Raw genomic sequence first — 5,883 nt, forward strand, 5'->3', positions numbered from 1 at the left:
TGTGGAAGAAGAAAGAAAAATCCAAGATACTTGCAGTCTAATCCATTTAGCAATCTGTCTCTAATTTTAATGATGTATTTGTCATTTTATTACTTAGAAAATGTCATTTATATGAAACTGTCGCTATATTAGAAAGGAACAGCTTGTGTTAAACTGTGTAATGTCTTTGCCAACTTTCAGTGTTAGTTGCATTCTACCTCTTTAGAATTTCCCTTACACTTTCAATTCAGCTTGGATACTTTACTTCGTATATACTTTACATACCAAACTTCTGTATACAGCTGCTGTATAAAATGTGTGCATTACATCTTGAGGTGGATGCAGCAACTATTGTGTTTAGTAAATTCAACAATATGAAAATTATTCTGAAAGGCCTTATGTAAAAATAGTAGAAATGAAAATCCTGCAGGATGCTGAAATATCATTCATAATTTATAACATTAATATTGAATAAGTGGAGTTGTAGTCACTTTCAAAGAGAATTTTTTTTTTAAAAAGCAGTGATAGTACATTTCCTTTTCTCTGAAAAATGTTTAAAACTATTATAATTCATCCTGATAATCATGGAGCTGGAGGACAGGTAGGTTTTTCATTTTTTTGGGAGGGGATCATATATTTATATCATCATCTGTATTATACAGTTCATTACAGTTAAACGCAAAAAAATCACAACTAATCAATAATTCTTAAATTTGTAAAATATTCTTCAGGCAATACAGACAAAAAACACAAAGACAAAGTTTATTGTGTTTTTACATAAATAAGGGATTTAGGGGCCATTAGGTTCTCACCTGTTGCCTTTGAAAACTGTACCAGTTTTCTCATGTTTTTCATGTTCTATTCAAAATAATTGCTGTAAGTAGCTAGAAATAACTAAAAACTTACAAATCTTAGAAGCACAGGGTCCCCTATGTCTTCTTTTGTAAAATGAAAGCAATATTTGCTCATTACCTTTCTATGGTCTTGTGAGGATTCAGGAGAAAGCAATAGCATTTTGTAGAGCATTTTTAAGCATTAAATATAAGAATTGTAATAATGTTATGTCATTGAACTCAACGTTCAAGTCCAAAGAAGGAAGTGGTTTTATCAGAATTGATGAAATTATGGATGAATTAAGATTAAAGATATTTATTAAAAAGGGACCATTTCTAAAATGAAATCTTCTACTTCGGAAGATATAAGCAAATTTTTTCCACATTTTCTAATGATCAGTCTTTGATTTCCATATTGAAACAAAGCCTGTCCATTGGAAATTAATGATTTTTAGTAAAAAAGGGAATCTGAAGAGCTAAATTACTGAACAGGGGAAAGATGTGGAGGCTGTTTCATATCAAAGCAATTCAGGTTGACACTCTTTTTTGCAGGCACAAAACCTTGACCACAGCAGGAAGGAGTTTCAGAAGCTTTCTTCTTGATTTTGTACTTCTTTCACTGAGCTGAAAAAACAAATATTAGAATAATTTAAAACACAAAGAATAAATATTATCATGGTGCTAAGATGGACAGTGGTTCCCTGGGCCAGGGGCCAGGGGTGTCTTGACGAGCCAGAGGCAGAGACAAAAACTGACTAGAACTCCAATAAATTCTAGTTTCACGATCTGCATTGTCATTAAAAAAAAAGTGTAATGGTAGTAAAGAATTGATACATATGTTGATTGCAAAAGACTATTTAAGAACTTATTCTTCCTCTAGGGAGGAGCATGTCTTCAAGTTCTTCCACATGAATCCTCACTTGTCATCAACATTTGTTTTTAATCCACAAATTTTCCCTGCTAATCTCAAAGCAATTGCTTTCTTTGTAGGGCTGTGGAATCAAGCCTCACTAAATGACTTAGCATATTTCTTGAATATAATTCAATTGGCTTGATCAAATAATTCATGGGACTTAGGTATTTGTAGTACACTTTTCAAGTGTAATTTTTAAGTATGTTTTAATCTTCAGAATTCCTTCTGAGGATGGGCCAGAGTTTAATTTATAGAAAAAAAAGTTTGGAAAGCCAAGATCTGGGGCTTTTGCACATATACACACATACTTTTATTCTATAATGTTATCTTAAAGGGGTTTTGACCTTGCCACATGTGAATGTTTTGGAATTCATTCTGATCTTAGATGCAGCACGTATCAAACACAGTTATCATCATGTTATAAATATATCTCTATATTCTATCAAATAGATGTCAGGCCTGGTATACAATCTGTCACTTGTAATTCTGAATCCTAAGAGATGTGTCTAGACAAGTAATATAGATGCTGCAAAGATATACACTCTAAATTTAGCTCCACAGCAGAGGCCAGTTATGGGTGCTCCCCACAGACTCTGAAGTAATTGAACTGGATGCCATTAAAATGCAACCATATTACAATGTTCTCTGCATTACCTTGCAACTACACAAAGACATGTAATAAGGTATCCAACAAGATTCTGAGGACTACACCATGACACCACATCTGTTTTCACCGGAGTCACACAAACTGTGGTCAAAGCAGAAGTAAATTTGAACGTGTCCTCTCCCATATGGCTGCAGTTGTTGAGTCTTTGAATGACATTTTAAGCTGTTACTTTAAAAAGAGAAGAGAAATTAAAGGGGTCCATTAACATTTTTAATGTCAGTTTTTGAAGTCTTTTTTATGTTTATGGTGTTCCTGGTTTAGGTACTGTATAAACAAGTCCTGTCCCCAACTAAAATCCTTACCATCATTCAGCCAAAGTCACAAAGCTTTAAAAATTGTCTGGATTATTTGTGTCTTCAAAGGAAGGCTTGGGACTTAAGTTTATGCTTGAAGTTAAACATACATTTAGTTATGGTCCCAAATGAGGACGTAAGTGGTTTGTTACAGTATAATCTATTCATGTTCATATTATTGTGCTAAATATGTCAGACGTGGCAGCCTACCTATTTTGGCTAAATTTCTATAGGTTCGTTCAGTACTTAGGAATAACGTCACAAAGTCTATGCATGAGATTCTTACTCAGCACTTTGAACATTAGGACACCATTCAAAAAGCATAAAAAAACACAGCATGATGATAGCATGTACAGGTTAATCTCTTGCTACAAGGATGATGGTTCCTGCTGAGGAATTTTTAAATTGGACAAAACCTAATGAGTTAATTATCTGGTTCAGCTATTTTGCATGCTATAAACTGACTTTCTCTCATACCACTTCCCTAAAAGCACTTATGTTCAGATTCACATCACAAATATCCTGTTAGGCAAAAGACCCATATTTTTGCTCTCTTCCAGATACCAAAGCTTTACCCAGCTAGCAGTCTCTAGGAACTACACCTTGACATTTTTTATTTTCATGATTTGACAGACTGCACTGCATCTGCCCATACAGAAGAATTAATCAAATCAAATATCTTTGACAAGATTTGCCAGCTGGTTTTGATTGCCACATGGCAGTTCAAAACTGCTGTAAATACAGTAATTGAAGAAATTTTTCAGCGCTGTATCATCAGAACAATGCATCAAAGACAAAGTCCACTGCTGATCCTGACCTTGGCATATTTCAGATTATTTTTATTCTTCTTATCATCATCTAACTATTTTTTACAGAGATCACATGTAGTATCACATTGGTAGTAGCCTCCATCCTATGTGATTCAACTGACCTAACACAGAATCACAGAATCACAGAATCATTAAGGTTGGAAAAGACCTTTAAGATCATCAAGTCCAACCACCAACCCAACACCATCACGCCCACTAAACCATGTCCTGAAGTGCCACGTCCACATGTTTTTTGAACACTTCCAGTGATGGTGACTCCACCACCTCCCTGGGCAGCTTGTTCCAATGCTTGACCACTCTCTCCATAAAGAAATTTTTTCCTAATATCCAATCTAAACCTCCCCTGGCGCAGCTTGAGGACATTTCCTCTCCTTCTATCACTAGTTACTTGGGAGAAGAGACCAACACCCACCTCACCACAACCCCCTTTCAGGTGGTTGTACTTGAAACCTCTTACAATAAGTCCTAAGTAAGGTGACAGAATCTCCTATAATCAGATCCATTCTAATTCATGTTATTTTATGTTAAATGTTAAATAATTTAATGTTAAATTACTTTTGTAGGGAAAACGAAGCCTAGTGAGTCATACCTCTAAATGGGTTGTCCATTTTTGCAGCTGCACCTTTGTGCCAGATTACAGGCATGCAGTCTCTACTGTGCAACAATCATCTACGAAAAGACGGTTCTCAATAGAGGACTGGACAATATCCTTAAGGCTGTAAGGGTGAAATGTCAGGTACTTAAAGATTTTTTTAGTATCTATACTTTATGAAATATTTTCTTTTCCTAAGAGCTGATGTTTTATTTGTTTTGAATGTAAGACAAAACATTAGGAAAGGCCTGGAGGGAAGTCTAGCACACAAGTGACTAGTAACGGTCTAATCTCCCTCTACTATTACAGGAAAATATGTTTTGGTTTCTTTCTTCTTAGTCAAGTAAACAGATAAATATATTTCCCCTGGCTTCCATTACAGCAAGTTGGCAGTTACAGAAGAATCCTTTCAGTTTTGATTGCCTGTCAGCTTTACTAACAAATGACCACAGAGTACAGTATTCTCTTGGTGTGGTTTTTATAGACTCTGTGCCTTAAAAGGAGCATTTCTGAATGAAATTGCTATATGTTCTCACTTGGAGGGCTTGGTCTGTTTTCTGTATGCAGCACATTTCCCTTTCTAATGAATGTGTGAAATTGAGAAAAGGATAGGAAGGATGTGGCCTGAAAGAGAACTTTTTTAAAAAAAGCAACTTCTCTTCCCTTGATCTTCATCTTCTAAGCTGGAGTCAAAAGGCTGACTAAATTCAGATACAGACATAAACTGGTTCAGGCCACTTCTTCAATCTGCCCACATCAGGCAGAAAAAAACAAACCAAATCAAACCAGCTCCATGTCCAAAGGGCTGATCTCAGGGAAGTCAGTGGCAATGCTGCTGAGTGTTTTCAGCAGAGCTTGCTGAATTTTCTCCCTCAAACTCGAAATTCTTCTCATAGGTTGATCTTCCAAAGGAAGAGACCTGACAACAGGAGTCATGAGCTGTGATCAGAAGCCATGTAGTTCCTAAGCTCCTCAGTGGCCTCCCTTTAGGTTGGGACCTAAAATTATTGCTGTGCTTTCTCACACCTGAAATTCCCTGAGGGTAGTCCCTAACCACAGAGCTCTGTCTTTGCAGGCACAGTCTCTGGAGAGACTGAGGCAAATATTGTAGAAATGTCACTCCGCTCAGTACATTTGTGGTATTTTGTCCTTCAACACATGTATGCCCAAGTAACCCTTTGCTTTGTATTTTGCAGAAGGAAAATGTCCTGCAGTGAAGTGCTCAGCACTGTTTCTGAATCTGTGCTGAGGGACATAGACAGCAGTGTGGGGTGGGGGGGAACGGGGAAGAGAGACAAAGTGACTTCATCACTTCCACCCTTACAGAGCAGATAATGGGGAAAGCACTTCCCAAACAGAGAAAGTGAAGTGTATTCAGTCAGCTAAGGAGGCCAAGAAAACTGCCGAGAGAGGAGTGAAGAGAAGAACATTCCAAAAATCTGTCCTTAGCAGACCATAAATCTTACCCAGCGGACAGTTCAAACACATCCCTTGCACCAGCTCTACTCTTCCCTGTTTATTTTCTTCCTGTCAGCATTAAAATAGAATAATAAAGTACCAGACAAACAAACAAGACAAACAAGAAAATAAGCAGGAAAACCCAGTAGAGAAGAAAAAGAATTGGAGTCGTTGTCTGTCAGCAGTGTTGAGGAGTCCCTTGGATCACACTGTGCTGAAGCCTGTGCAAACACCACTGCCTCGCCGTGTCCCATCCAAGACAGGAATTCACAAACTCTTCTTAAGTGCCTGAAATAACCATTCAGAGGAATACAGGAA

The sequence above is a fragment of the Phaethon lepturus genome, unplaced genomic scaffold, assembly GCF_000687285.1.
Source record: "Phaethon lepturus isolate BGI_N335 unplaced genomic scaffold, ASM68728v1 scaffold2143, whole genome shotgun sequence".
In the NCBI taxonomy this organism is placed as follows: domain Eukaryota; kingdom Metazoa; phylum Chordata; class Aves; order Phaethontiformes; family Phaethontidae; genus Phaethon; species Phaethon lepturus.